Raw genomic sequence first — 16,801 nt, forward strand, 5'->3', positions numbered from 1 at the left:
CTTCACTGAAGCTGTTTATCAGGTTTAGGATTTCTCTGGTGGAATTTTTAAGGTCACTTATATATACTATCTTATCATCTGCAAAAATTGATATTTTGACTTCTTCCTTTCCAATTTGTATCACCTTGATCTCCTTTTGTTGTCAATTTGATCTTGCTAGAACTTCATGTAATATGTTGAATAGGTAGGGAGAAAGTGGGCAGCCTTGTCTAGTCCCTGATTTTAGTGGGATTGCTTCCAGCTTCTCACCATTTACTTTGATGTTGGCTACTGGTTTGCTGTAGATTGCTTTTATCATGTTTAGGTATAGGCCTTGAATTCCTGATCTTTCCAATACTTTTATCATGAATGGGTGTTGGATTTTGTCAAATGCTTTCTTAGCATCTAATGAGATGATCATGTGGTTTTTGTTTTGATTTTGCTTATATAGTGGATTACATTTATGGATTTCTGTATATTAAATTATCCATGCATCTCTGGAATGAAACTTACTTGGTCAGGTTGGATGATCATTTTGATGTGTTCTTGTATTCTGTTAGTGGGAATTTTATTGTGTATTTTTGTATCGATATTCATTAGGGAAATTGGTCTGTAGTTCTCTATCTTTTTTGGGTCTTTCTGTGGATTAGGCATCAAAGTAATTGTGTCTTTATAGAATGAATTGGGTAGGTTACCTTCTGCTTCCATTTTGTGTAATAGTTTGTGAAGTACTGAAATTAGATCTACTTTGAAGGTCTGATAGAACTCTGCACTAAACCCATCTGGGCTTTTTTTTTTTTTTTTTTTGAGACTATTAATGACTGTTTCTATTTCTTTAGGGGATATAGGACAGTTTAGGACATTCACCTGATCCTGATTTAATTTTGGTACCTGGTATCTGTCAAGAAATTTCTCCATTTCATCCAGGTTTTCCAGTTTTGTTGAGTATAACCTTTTATAGAAGGATCTGATGGTGTTTTGGATTTCTTCAGGATCTGTTTTTATGTCTCCCTTTTCATTTCTGATTTTGTTAATTAGGATGCTGTCCCTGTGCCCTCTAGTGAGTCTGGCTAGGGGTTTATCTATCTTGTAGATTTTTTCAAAGAACTAGCTCCTCCTTTGGTTGATTCTTTGAATAGTTCTTCTTGTTTCCACTTGGTTGATTTAGACCCTGAATTTGAATATTTCCTGCCATGTACTCCTCTCGGGTGAATTTGTTTCCTTTTTTCTAGAGCTTTTAGGTGTTTTGTCAAGCTGCTAATGTGTGCTCTCTCTAGTTTCTTTTTGGAGGCACTTAGAGGTATGTGTTTTCCTCTCAGAAATGCTTTCATTGTGTTCCACAAGTTTGGGTATGTTGTGGCTTCATTTTCATTAAACTCTAAAAAGTCTTTAATTTATTTCTTTATTCCTTCCTTGACCAAGGTATCATTGAGGAGAGTGTTGTTCAGTTGTTCAGTTGTTCAGTTTCCACGTGAATGTTGGCTTTCTTTTATTTATGTTATTATTGGAGATCAGCCTTATTCCATGGTGATCTGATAGGATGCATGGTACAATTGCAATATTTTTGTATCTTTTGAGGCCTGTTTTGTAACCAATTATATCGTCAATTTTGGAGAAGGTACCATGAGGTGCTGTGAAGAAGGTATATACATTTGTTTTAGGATAAAATGTTCTGTAGTTTTCTGTTACATCCATTTGTTTCATAACTTCTGTTAGTTTCACTATGTCCCTGTTTAGTTTCTGTTTCCACGATCTGTCCATTGATGAAAGTGTTGTGTTGAAGTCTCCCATTATTATTGTGTGAGCTGCAATGTGCGCTTTGACCTTTACTAAAGTTTCTTTAATAAATGTGACTGCTCTTGCATTTAGAGCATAGCTATTCAGAATTGATAGTTCCTCTTGGAAGAGTTTACATTTGATGTGCATGAAATGCCCCTCCTTGTCTTTTTTGATAACTTTGAGTTGGAAATTGATTTTATTTGATATTAAAATGGCTACTCCAGCTTGTTTCTTCAGACCGTTTGCTTGAAAAATTGTTTTCCAACCTTTCAATCGGAGGTAGTATGTGTCTTTTTCCCTGAGATGGGTTTCCTGTAAGCCGGAAAATGTTCGGTCCTGTTTGTGTAGCCAGTCTGTTAGTCTATGACTTTTTATTGGGGAATTGAGTCCATTAGTATTAAGAGACATTAAGGAAAAAGAATTGTTACCTCCCATTATTTTTGTTGTTAGAGTTGGCATTCTGTTCTTGTGGCTGTCTTCTTTTAGGTTTGTTGAAGCATTATTTTCTTGCTTTTTCTAGGGCATAGTTTCAGTCCTTGTATTTTTTTTTTTCTATTATCCTTTGAAGGGCTGGATTCATGGAAAGATATTGTGTAAATTTGGTTTTGTCATGGAATATTTTGGTTTCTCCATCTATGGTAATTGAGAGTTTGGCTGGGTACAGTAGCCTGGGCTGGCATTTGTGTTCTCTTCGGGTCTGTATAACATCTGTCCAGGATCTTCTGGCTTTCATAGTCTCAGGTGAGAAGTCTGGAATAATTCTAGTAGGCCTGCATATATATGTTGCTTGACATTTTTCCCTTGCTGCTTTTAATATTTTGTCTTAATGTAGTGCATTTGTTGTTCTGATTATTACGTGTCGGGAGGAATTTCTTTTCTGGCCCAGTCTATTTGGAGTTCTGTAGGCTTCTTGTATGTTCATGGACATCACTTTCTTTAGGTTTGGGAGGTTCCCTTCTATACTTTTGTTGAAGATATTTGCTGGCCCTTTAATTTGAAATTTTTCATTCTCATTTACTCCTATTATCTGTAGGTTTGGTCTTCTCATTGTGTCCTGGATTTCGTGGATTTTTTTGCATTTTGCATTTTCTTTGATTGTTGTACTGATGTTCTCTATGGAATCTTCTGCACCTGAGATTCTCTCTTCCATCTCTTGTATTCTGCTGCTGATTCTCCCATCCGTGGTTCTAGATTTTTTTCCTAGGATTTCTATCTCCAGCGTTGTCTCACTTTGGGTTTTCTTTATTGTGTCTACTTCCCTTTTAGGTCTTGTATGGTTTTGTTCAATTCCATAACCTGCTTGGTTGTGTTTTTTTGTTTGTTTGTTTTTGTTTTTGTTTTTGTTTTTTTCTTTAAGGACTTCTACCTGTTTGTGTTTTCCTGTTTTTCTTTAACTACTTCTACCTCTTTAGCAGTGTTCTCCTGTATTTCTTTAAGTGAGTTATGAAGTCCTTCTTAATGTCCTCTATCATCATCATGAGATATGCTTTTAAATCCGCATCTAGCTTTTCAGGTTTGTTGGGGTATCCAGGACTTACTGAGGTGGGAGTGCTGGGTTCTGATGATGGTAAGTGGTCTTGGTTTCTGTTAATAAGATTCTTATATTTGTCTTTCACCTCTGGTAATCTCTGGAGTTAGTTGCTGTAGTTGTCTCTGGTTGTACCTTGTTCTTCCTGTGATTCTGTTAGCCTCTATCAAAAGACCTGGAAGGCTAGATTTCTCATGAGTTGCAGTGGTCAGAACACTCTCTGCAGGCAAGCTCTCCTCTTGCAGGGAAGGTGCACAGATATCTGGCATTTGGACCTGCCTTCTGGGAGAAGATGAAGGCCCGAAACAGGGTCTATCCCAGAAGCTGTGCAAATTCCGCATGTACCAGAAGATGTGTATCTTCTGTAGTCCCCACTCTCACCTGAGCAGACTAGACTCTGAGAGATCCAGGACCAAAGATGGCTTCCCCAGGTGCTCCAGCAAAGCCCTCCTGGGCTGGGCAAACACCTCTCCTCTGGCAGGGAAGGTGCCAGGATGTCTGGAGACCAAACAGGGTCTGCCCCAGAAGCTGTGTTGCTTCCACCTGTCCCAGAAGCTGTGTAGCTGCTGTAGTCCACACTCTCACCTGTGCAGACTAGTCTCTGAGGGATCCAGGAACCAAGATGGCGCCCCCAGGTTCTCTGGCCCTGTTTAGATTTACTATTGTGTTTAGCACTGTAGTTTGAAAGCTTAGTATGAATTTTCCTCCCAAGTAAAGATGTACATGGTCCATGGCACAAGGGACAAGTTCAGACTGGAATGTATATTGTGGTTTTAGCATTGAGTGTCCACAGAGACACACATTTTAAGACAGGCTTTAGGATAGTTCTGGTAGTGAGTGGTAGAAATTTTAAGGTTAAATTCAGAGAGAAATTCTTCCTTGTGGAATCACTTCTGATTCCCCTCTTATTTTATTAATGTTGACTCTGGGACCTAGCTTCATCCTCATGTTTATGCAACAAATATTTCACTGGCTCCTTGAAGACAGTCCCAGCAAGTTTCATTCCTCCATCCAACCATAAACACATAGCACTTAAGAAAATTATTACAGAATATAATCTCCAGAATTGTGGATCTAAAATCCTTTCCAGACAGCTTCTTTTTTTTTTTTTTTTTTTTTTTTTTTCTGAGACCTACCAGTAGGACAAAACTCTGACTAAAACACTCAGAGCCATGAGAGATTCAGACTCAATTAATTTGAAATCTCATAGTCATAACTCAGTTTGAACTGGAGTTTACTTTGTTTTCTCTAAAGAGAAAACATTTACAAATCTAAGTTATCACACAAATAAGCTGGCTGTGAGGATTTCATGAATTCTCTAGTATTGTACCTCCCATACTCAGAAAATTTGCCTACCTTTGAGGAACTAGAAATTCACTCAATCCCTCCACTCATTCCTACAGTCTTGCAAGTGTTTTAACTTGCAGTAAAATTGCTTAACCTGGCCATACTCAAATGTATTTTAAAGGCACAAAATGTGATTTTTGTTTGAGAGTTATGACCTCAGTTGCCCTTTTTCCTTCATCATTTACACTTTTATGAATATGCAAGTATCTACACACAGATATTCCACCCACAGACATACACTCACTCACATGGACCCCTACAAGTCTATTATTTTCTAAAACACAACATCATAACTAGTGACTTAAGGTAGAAGACAGGATATAACAGATTGCATGAAAATACTATGTCATTGTGTATGAGGATCTGGAACAGTCAACACTTTCATTGTCTGATAGCTGTCACAAAAAGCAATTCCTCAGGAATGCCCAGAGCTGACTAGGTACTACTTTTATACAAATTAGTATGTGCTCCATCATATGCACTACAAAATGATAATTTATTCTTACTAAACTCAAGTAGATCTACAAGCTCACTTGTGTATATAAGCCTCCATATTTGTGGATTTTTCTTCCTATGTTTATAAAACTAATGATCAATTAAGTGAAGAGCTGTGATGGAGAAAACCTATGTGCTTCATAGAGAGGGGTTGTCAAGATTCCCTAAAAAAAAATTATTTGCCCACAATAATGGTAACAAACAAAACCAATTAACAGAATTTCTATTTACTTTTATGCAGAAAGTACTTACTGAATATTTATTGTCAGGCAATTTTATGGGGCCTAAGAAGTAAACACTGAAAATTAAGAATAATAAAATTAAAATAATATACTTATACATGATGGTAGTCAGGATGACAGAAACCACACAGAGATACTAAAAAAAAAAAAAAAAAAAAAAAATTAGATCTGTTGTGGATAGCCCTGGGGCTAATTATATTTGATGATAACTCCATTCAGGAATGAGTCAGCACTCAGGTGATTTCTGGTAAACCTGTTTCCCACCTTAATTTGTAAAATAAAAAGAGCTGATGATTGGGCAGTTTAATAGGGAAGATGAAGCAGAAGTGGAGAGAGACAGAGAAAATGGAAGAGGGAGAGGATGCAGAGGAGGAAGAAGAAGAAAACCAGAGTGGAAGCACATGGCCTTGAGAAACTGCAAGTTCTCAGGAGTCTCCTAGATGTGGAAGATGTAGATTTGCCCAATCTAAGCACACAGCATATAATCATATTAACTGTGTTGTGTTTTCATTGCTGGGGCACATTTGGGATGGAGATTTACCACAACACATATCCCTCAAGGCCAGTGCATGTTAAAATTGAGAGAAGATTCCAAAGGATTAAGAGACTGGAAAGTCAGCATATATCAGAGTTGCATTCAGTGGAGGACTGTTATGATAGGACCTTCGCAGCAGGGAACTACTTGGAATAAATGATTTATGTCCATGTCTAGTTGGGGCAGAAGGATTGAGTGTGTGGATAGTATAAAGACAAAAGTACCTGGAAAGGAGAGAAAGGGAGAGAATATGGAGGTGGTAGAAAAATGAGTTCTGGGATGATGTTGGGACATCATTCAAGGACTAGGGAGTCTGGATGTTTTTCTAAGTATCCAAAAGTAATGAGAACCCTTTATCAATGAAATAATTCTTTCCCTATCCAAAGGTTGCTGTAAGAGTATGTCACTGAGACTAAACAAAGCACCTATGATTGTATAAGCATGTGAACTCCTTATGCCATATATTGTGCATGAGTAAATAGAAAGTAATTTGACCTTACTGAAGGCAGACACAAAATGTCCATTCCTCTGTGCCTACATTTTCTAACTAGGTAATCACTGGTAGGCTTAAAAGTCACCAGGAGTCACTTGCACCATTTTGCAGAACACATGATTTTCTCCACCAATTATACTGGGCTAAAGTTGCTTAGGTCTTCTCTACGTCATTTTATTTTTGTTAGTCAACAACCACTCCTACCACAGTTACCCTTACACATTAACAATATGCAAGGGTATAAATGATTCTGAAGTCCCTGTTCTTTTATTATACCATGATACTCTTGATTCATAAAACAGGGAAATAAAATGATACATGCTCAAAAGAAGAATTAATGACCAGTAGGTGTTTGAAAATGTGTTCCACATTATTTTTTAAATATTTTTTATTACGTATTTTCCTCAATTATATTTCCAATGCTATCACAAAAGTCCCCCATACCCCTCCCAACTTCTCTACCCACCCATTCCCAATTTTTTTTTTTGGCCCTGGCGTTCCCCCCATACTGGGGCATATAAAGTCTGCGTGTCCAATGGGCCTCTCTTTCCAGTGATGGCCGACTAGGCCATCTTTTGACACATATGCAGCTAGAGTCAAGAGCTCTGGGGCTACCTGAAAATTCAATTAGAATTTTAGCAGCTTTTATAAAGAAAATGACAGGTACTGGCAAGAAGCAGTGATGCTTATATACTAATAATGGAAATATAAATTGGTGCAGACACTATGTGTTGATAGCCAGATCAATATACAGGTATACTGAAGACTGAAGAAGGCAATAAGGTATGGCATTTGCTATTCTGTGCTGATGGTAGCTCACCCCCCCCCCATCTTTCCAAAGAGGCAGGTAATTTCCAGAATCAGTACTGATAGTACTGATGGGAACAAAACTGAGTTATCTGGGGCTGGTAAGAGTGTCTGGTAAGAAAGTCTGAACGCCTTTTAACTCTCAAGAGGCTGACAAGAAAGAAAAGGATAGGAAGTGATCTTCTCTCTGTCTGTCTCTGTCTCTGTCTCTCTCTCTCTCTTCCTTTCTTTCTCTCTCTTGCTCAGGCTCAACTACCCCCTCTATGATTTCAAAATACACATTCATACTTATATACATACACATATACCTACATATGTATGTAGGTATACACACACACACACACACACACACACACACACACACACACATATATATAAATTTGGTGGCAAGAGCAGAGTCCCAACAGCCACATTTTATTTTTTTTCTATCAGCTTTTTATACCTTCTTAGACAAAGTTCCTTATAACATTTCCTTGCAGATAAAATACAACATAAAAGGGAATTAAAGTAGGATGTCAGTAGGAAGTTCAAAAATGTCTTTCATTCTGTAAGCTCATTATAAGTTCACAGTGACAGTTGCACATGGCCTTGCTTTATCATAGTGCACACCTGAGGCCTCATCCTTGGATCTGACTTAGAATAACTGTGTTTCCTTGATCAAAATTCTGCCCCATGTCTATTTTTCTTCTTAGTGTGGTTTATAAAAGCTTATTGTACTTCGTAGTATGCAGACTTTACTTGCATTCTATTCTTGATTCTACTTTTATTATATCTTTCTGGACAAATAACTAAAACCATTTCTTTAAACATTTTTCCTAAACTTATTTGAATCATATTAGGAATCCTATAATGTCATTAATTCATTTAAAAGACATTGTTATATGAAAGTAAAATTTCATATTGATCTGAAGGAAACTTGCCCAGGAATCATTAGGCTGTGTAATAATGACAGGAAAGGCATATCAGCAACAAAAGGTAGGCTTGGGGTGAAGTGTCTGTGGTCCTTGCATTACGGAGCACACACATGGCAGTCATGCAAACCAGTGGGCCATTTCCAGAAAACTATCTTGCTTACCATAGTCTTTCCTACATGGCTTGTGCTAACTATGGAAACTCATATGGAGATGCCTAGCAAAATATAAATAGAATTTAATAAATACATCCAGGTTTATATTATGAGCATATTCCTAAAAGATTTAATGCAGCCTAATGGAGATATTCACATATTCATGTTCTCTGTCATAATATTTAGTACAGCCAAGATACAGAAGCACCTAAGGTGCCTATCAACAGATGAATGGATCAAAAAATGAAACACACATAAAGTATTTTATTCAGACATAGAAAACCAAATTATGTCATTTACAGGAAGACAAATAGAATTGGAGATCATTAAGTTTGTTGAAGTAAGGCATATTTCAGAAAATCATATAGTGCATGTATGCTCCTATATGAAGCACCAAGATTATGTTTGTACATAACCATAACAAACATATGAATGTATATATGCATATTTATGGTATGTGTATAAAAGCCAAAGGAAGACTATGTAGGGATATTAAAAGTTGAAAACAGGACAAAACGGAATATTACTAGTAAATATGAACAGAAAGATATGACACAAACATTTTGTAATGAAACTCTTCAATTTCATTTCCAAATTAAAATTACTGTCATGATAATTGTAGTAAAATCATTGTACTACTTTTTTAACTAAAATATTAATTATATACCAGGCACTGTAAAACATGGCAGTAACCACGAAACTTGGGTGCTGGATATAGACAGATCTAGAATTCAAGGTCATCTTTTGTTATGTAATGAGCTTGAAGTCAACTTGAGCTACATGCCATCCAATCTTACTAAAAATAAAAGATATTTATATTTTCTGTCCAATAAGAATCCATATAACACTCAATCCTTTCTACAAACTATACCCCTCAGCACTATTGCGAGTCAGACACTGTGTATTCGATCCTTATCTGGGTTTTCAAACATATTATTTTACTGAGGACTATTAGTGACCATATAAAATTTTATCAGCAGCAGCACCACCACCACCACCACCTTTATTCCCACCACCACTACCATCACCACCACCATCATGATCATCATCGATAAAATAATAAGTTGTGAGGTGGCTGGCCTATTTTTATAGTTTCTAAGTTCAGGAGACCAATTACAATTCTGTCTTCTTTGAAACTTTGCATGCAATTTATCATTCAAGCAAAACAGAGAAAGAAAAAAGGCTTCAGAAGAGAAAGAAATTTGCATAAAGAAATCTCAGTTATACAAAGAACAGATTCACTTGCTTCTAATACCAACTTGTATGTAACCTTTTACCATCCATTCTGCTATAAAAGTAACAAAGTGCATTCCTCTTCTCCTGAGCTCTGGGACATCTAGACAGGGCAATCTGATGGGTCTGTCATTCACATATGGAAAGTTGCTGCTGAGTGTTGGATCTGGCCTCAGCCAGCCTTGTGTTTCATATCTCAGATAAATACATGTTTCACCCATGGCTGTTTCACTTATAAAGTTGGTGAGATTCATGGACAGGTGTCTTGAAGAGTAGAGTCAGCCAAATGGAAATGTTTCATATTTATTATTTAGATTTTAAAATTTGCAGCATTCTCTATGCCTCTTTCTGATTCCTGGAAGACCATCAACTTATTGGCCCACAGGTAAGAGAAGAAAAATATGTTGCTCTATTTTAATTAGGAACGTGGAAGAAAGATTTTATATATACCGTGTATTACTCTCATTCTTTTTTAATTTAGTGGACTAACTTCAGAAACTTCAACAAATAAAGGACCGAAACTCCAGTTCTCTCTTACTCCAGTTCAAGCCTTTGGAATCTTTGCAGTCATTGATGAGCCAATTATAACTCTGTCTGTTTCTCCTTATGTCTTTTTAAGATACTAAAATAGTGGAAGTTTATAGGATTTTGTCATTAGTCTTTTTACATTAAGATCTGTGCCAGCAAGATGGCTTGGCAAGTAAAGAAATAATCTGACAAGTATGACATCCTAATTTGGATTTCAGGGTTTCCTACGAGGAAAGTCAAGAAATGACTCCCACAAGTTCAATACAGTATGTCTCTCCCTTTGCCTCTCCCTTTGCCTCTCCCTCTACCTCTCTCTCTCTCTTCCTCAACCTCTTGCTCTCCCACTCTCCCCTCCTCTCTCTCACACACATACACATTTTAAAAAATAATCATAAAGACTGGCCATGAGTCTACCCAGTGTATTTCACTGTGTATGAAAACCATTTCACCTATTATTCCTCTGATAATTAACTCTTGGTGATTTGCTTGAGGCAGAAAGTCAGGACAGAAATTAGAGGATTCATAAAAAAGATATGACCTTATTCTAAGCCATAGATATGGATTCATAGCTAATGGGAAATGAATACCGTATGTAAGTTAAATAGACATCTATCTAGCCATAGTTAAGTTGCTGCTTTGCTCACTAATTATTTAAATGAACAATGTATTGCACAAGTATGAAAACTCAGACATCTACAAGATATAGCCTGAATTTTTCTTATTATGTTATGATAGAATATGTTTGCTTACTATAACAAAAATGTGCCCACAGGTGAAAAAATCCAATTTTTAAATCTTTTTTTGGAATTTTTTATTAGATATTTTCTTCATTTACATTTCAAATGCTATCCTGAAAGTCCCTTATACCCGCACCTTTGCTCCCCAACCCACCTACTCCCAATTCCTGGCCCTGGCATTCCTCTGTACTGGGGCGTATAATCTCAGGATATTAACCAAAACTATCCCGTCCCGCGGGATTCAGTTATTTGTGGGTGCAAGGGGGACCACGAACCTGGAAGGACATGGGAGTAAAAGAAAGAGAGTCGGAGGACCAAGTAGATATTAACCTATCAAGGTCTCGTTTATTAAGCTGAGGTGCTTTCTTTTTAAAGCATACATGGCAGGGAATATGGGAGGGGTCGAGGGAGAATTATACAAAGAACAAAGAAGTAGGCATCTGCTGACATGGTGGCCGAAGTCAGGCGCCAGGCAGTGGGCACTCTGGATCTTATCTCTGGAACATCGATCCTCCTTGACAGCCTTGGGGGTCAGGCTAGGCTCAGGCGTAACTCATGTCCTTGGATGGCATGGGAACTCAGGAAGAGATAGAGAAGAGGGTACTATAATTCACCTTTACAGCCTCAGGTGCCAAGAAAGGAATAGGGAGGAAGGGGGTGGTGATAACCAGCTCTTAGTACAAGGCCATTTGGCCTGTTAGGGAGATTGTGAAGGGCTCACTTTCTCACAGGATGGTCTCTGACACAGAACTGGGCATAAAATTTAGAATCACATAACCTGATCTTAGTTATTGTGTAATCTATTTATAAGCTTATAAAATGTGGTTTCTGGGGTTTGTTGTTATTTGCTGATATGGTCTCATATATTCTAGCCTAGCTAGAAAGTGTCAAATAGCTGAGGATGGCATCCTACTTTCCCTCCCACATGCTGGCATTCCAGGCCTGCACATGCAGCTGGTTTAGTTGGTACTGGTAAGTGAGCCCAGGGTTTTGTGCTTGTCAACAAACACCCTATTAACTGAGTCTGATATTCAGGTCTATTGTGATATCTGCCTCTGTGTAGTAGTCAATGGGACACATGCTGTGCCTTGAGGTTGTGGATAACCAAGATGCTCTTTTTACTTCATCCAGTACCTTCTTCATATTACTCAAGGAATAGGAAAGCAGTCAGCAGCGAGCAGATCATAATATGACCCCAAAAATTCTCTGAGAGAATTTTGGTTTAGAATTTATCTCTTCTTAGCTCAATGGCATATAAACCATCTGAACTGAAATTGACTTATAAATATTATTACTGTGTATTTCCAGAAGTATTAGGGGCCATTTTCTAGTAAGCATACATCCCCTTATGATGTTCTTTAGCTATCCAAATTCACTCATGGAGCTTTGTATCTCATGTGAGTAAATAGTACTCTCATTTCCTAAATGTCAATTCAAAACCTAGAACTTCTTCATTTCTATTCCCCATTGAGTATATGGACACATGCTCAGGTTTAAAGATTTTTACTTCCACTGATAAGTCCATTCTTCCAATCTTCCCATCTCCTCATATTGGACTGGTGCAGTACACTTAACTTTCTTTCTAGTACCATCTACATCCCGCCTCCAGCCTTGCATACAAAATATTGCTTTCAAAATAATATTATGAAAATGTGCTCCGGATCTTTCCCTTCACCTTGAAAATGGAACCTTGAGTCTTTCTATATGACCTGCAGAGTTGTGAATGATGGAGACTCTTTTGGCCCATTTTCTCACAAACAATCCACATTGCCCCACTTTTGTCTCATGCTAAAATTGGTCTATTCCATATACCATTGAAATAAGTTCACTCTTCTTACATGTTCCATTTCTATTTCTGTGCTTTGATCTCTTTTGTTATTTAGCACTCATTTGAAATTTGTATATAACTGCAATGCCTATTCTTACACTTTACTGCTTTATCCTTAGTTTACGGTTTATATAGACACCATTACAGACATTTCCTTCCCATTTTTTAATTGTGTGCTTTCTACCCTGATTAATAGAAGATGAGATCCAAATAAAGGATATTTGATTTATCTCATGATTTTTTTTTTTTATCCACAACTGCCTAGAACTTTACTTGGATATGAAAGAGTCTTGATGAGTAGTTGTTGAATAAATAAAACATTTCTTCCTCACCAATAAGCATCATTGATTTCATATATGTGATGTAGAAGAGAGCAGTGACTGAGTAAGTGCACTCGTTCAATCATGCTGTTAGGATATTCACAGACAGACAACCACATCACAAAATAGAGACTTCTTGATAGGAAGGCTCTGTCACTGACTCACCCTCAACAAGGTACTTAAATTTTATGGGCTCAAGTTTATCCTTTTCACCGTTAAAGGTTATAGTTCTTGTTCCCCAAGTGTTTTTCCTACCATGTATCCCATGTCTTTATTCTAACCAAAGAATCTCAGTGAAATTGCATGCCAGAGCTTATTACTTTCTTGCTACAGTAAGGAATGAAAAGTATTCATAAAAACAGAGTCCAGAAAAAAAAACTTATTTTGATACATTTTAGCCAATACCACAAAGTATTTATTTATGTAAGTAACGTGTTTGCCTCTTTCACTCCCTTACCTCCTCAGAAAACATTTTACATATAGAAATATTGATTAATCAAAAATATGGTTCTGCTTCTATCATAGATCAATATTAATATAAAAATTATAGAAAAAAGTACAGCTTACTAGTAATACATTTTTCAAACTTATGTATGCCCCTGAGTTCAATCCCAAGCACTATACAACAATTAATCATCACTACTAATAATAAAAGCAAGAAAATATTTTCTTCTGGTGTTAGTTACTATTGTCTCCACAGATGAACTCTCTGAAGATGAACACAATTACCATAAATAATTGAATGAAAGAAGGTTCCTGGTTTGAGATAAAAAAAAGCCGAAAATACAGCAGTAGGAATAGCTTATAAGACTACTTGCATATTAACATACTTATTTTTTTTTCCCATTTTTTATTAGGTATTTAGCTCATTTACATTTCCAATGCTATACCAAAAGTCCCCCTTACCCACCCACCCCCACTCCCCTACCCACCCACTCCCCCCCTTTGGCCCTGGCGTTCCCCTGTACCGGGGCACACAAAGTCTGCGTGTCCAATGGGCCTCTCTTTCCAGTGATGGCCGACTAGGCCATCTTTTGATACATATGCAGCTAGAGTCAAGAGCTCAGGGGTACTGGTTAGTTCATAATGTTGTTCCACCTATAGGGTTGAAGATCCCTTTAGCTCCTTGGGTACTTTCTCTAGCTCCTCCATTGGGAGCCCTGTGATCCATCCATTAGCTGACTGTGAGCATCCACTTCTGTGTTTGCTAGGCCCCGGCATAGTCTCACAAGAGACAGCTACATCTGGGTCCTTTCGATAAAATCTTGCTAGTATATGCAATGGTGTCAGCGTTTGGATGCTGATTATGGGGTGGATCCCTGGATATGGCAGTCTCTACATGGTCCATCCTTTCATCTCAGCTCCAAACTTTGTTTCTGTAACTCCTTCCATGGGTGTTTTGTTCCCACTTCTAAGGAGGGGCATAGTGTCCACACTTCAGTCTTCATTTTTCTTGAGTTTCATGTGTTTAGGAAATTGTATCTTATATCGTGGGTATCCTAGGTTTTGGGCTAGTATCCACTTATCAGTGAGTACATATTGTGTGAGTTCCTTTGCGATTGTGTTACCTCACTCAGGATGATGCTCTCCAGGTCCATCCATTTGGCTAGGAATTTCATAAATTCATTCTTTTTAATAGCTGAGTAGTACTCCATTGTGTAGATGTACCACATTTTCTGTATCCATTCCTCTGTTGAGGGGCATCTGGGTTCTTTCCAGTTTCTGGCTATTATAAATAAGGCTGCTATGAACATAGTGGAGCATGTGTTCTTCTTACCAGTTGGGGCTTCTTCTGGATATATGCCCAGGAGAGGTATTGCTGGATCCTCTGGTAGTACTATGTCCAATTTTCTGAGGAACCGCCAGACTGATTTCCAGAGTGGTTGTACAAGCCTGCAATCCCACCAACAATGGAGGAGTGTTCTTTTCAACATAGTACTTGAAGTATTAGCCAGAGCAATCCGACAACAAAAGGAGATCAAGGGGATACAAATTGGAAAAGAGGAAGTCAAAATATCACTTTTTGCAGATGATATGATAGTATATATAAGTGACCCTAAAAATTCCAACAGAGAACTCCTAAACCTGATAAACAGCTTCGGTGAAGTAGCTGGATATAAAATTAACTCAAACAAGTCAATGGCCTTTCTCTACACAAAGAATAAACAGGCTGAGAAAGAAATTAGGGAAACAACACCCTTCTCAATAGCCACAAATAATATAAAATATCTCGGCGTGACTCTAACGAAGGAAGTGAAAGATCTGTATGATAAAAACTTCAAGTCCCTGAAGAAAGAAATTAAAGAAGATCTCAGAAGATGGAAAGATCTCCCATGCTCATGGATTGGCAGGACCAACATTGTAAAAATGGCTATCTTGCCAAAAGCAATCTACAGATTCAATGCAATCCCCATTAAAATTCCAACTCAATTCTTCAACGAATTAGAAGGAGCAATTTGCAAATTCATCTGGAATAACAAAAAACCGAGGATAGCAAAAACTCTTCTCAAGGATAAAAGAACCTCTGGTGGAATCACCATGCCTGACCTAAAGCTTTACTACAGAGCAATTGTGATAAAAACTGCATGGTACTGGTATAGAGACAGACAAGTGGACCAATGGAATAGAATTGAAGACCCAGAAATGAACCCACACACCTATGGTCACTTGATCTTCGACAAGGGAGCCAAAACCATCCAGTGGAAGAAAGACAGCATTTTCAACAATTGGTGCTGGCACAACTGGTTGTTATCATGTAGAAGAATGCGAATCGATCCATACTTATCTCCTTGTACTAAGGTCAAATCTAAGTGGATCAAGGAACTTCACATAAAACCAGAGACACTGAAACTTATAGAGGAGAAAGTGGGGAAAAGCCTTGAAGATATGGGCACAGGGGAAAAATTCCTGAACAGAACAGCAATGGCTTGTGCTGTAAGATCGAGAATTGACAAATGGGACCTAATGAAACTCCAAAGTTTCTGCAAGGCAAAAGACACTGTCTATAAGACAAAAAGACCACCAACAGACTGGGAAAGGATCTTTACCTATCCTAAATCAGATAGGGGACTAATATCCAACATATATAAAGAACTCAAGAAGGTGGACCTCAGAAAATCAAATAACCCCCTTAAAAAATGGGGCTCAGAACTGAACAAAGAATTCTCACCTGAGGAATACCGAATGGCAGAGAAGCACCTGAAAAAATGTTCAATATCCTTAATCATCAGGGAAATGCAAATCAAAACAACCCTGAGATTCCACCTCACACCAGTCAGAATGGCTAAGATCAAAAATTCAGGTGACAGCAGATGCTGGCGAGGATGTGGAGAAAGAGGAACACTCCTCCATTAACATACTTATAAGCAGAAGGAGAAGAATGCCAGCATTCCTTTAGTTTCTTCTATGTCTTTCCTCTGTTTCTTTCATTTAGTCCAAGATTCCAGTTTCTGTAATTGTGTCAACCACATTCACAATGAATCTTTACTGGGTCAGTTAGCTCTGTCTTGAAATTTTCTCAGTCACACACAGAAGTGCAGTTGGCATTTCCTAACCTAATCAAATTGACAATCATAATTAGCCATCACAACTTTAGAGCAGGGATGGGGAGGGAATAGGTGGAGGCACTGCTAACAGTAAGGGCCATTTGAGGAATCATATGGAAGTTTCCTAGAGAAGAAGCTTCTTAAAATATACACAATTATGAAACTTAAATGAAATCACTAAATAACTAGGGAAACAATACTCCAAATGGAAATGAAATCACTAAATAACTAAGGGAACAATATTCCAACTAGATACCTCTTACTAGCAATTGAAATTCTAGTACCAGGAACAAGTTACATTTACATCTAACTGAGTTTTTGGTAAGTGTTTTCTCTGGA

At 37.7% G+C, this 16,801-nt stretch overlaps 1 pseudogene; it reads left to right on the forward strand.

Annotated features, from left to right (window-relative positions):
- Gm18728 (predicted gene, 18728) overlaps window positions 1-16,801 on the forward strand; it is a 429,487-nt pseudogene that overhangs the window by 305,936 nt on the left and 106,750 nt on the right.

This window comes from Mus musculus, chromosome 1 (assembly GCF_000001635.26).
Source record: "Mus musculus strain C57BL/6J chromosome 1, GRCm38.p6 C57BL/6J".
NCBI lineage: Eukaryota > Metazoa > Chordata > Mammalia > Rodentia > Muridae > Mus > Mus musculus.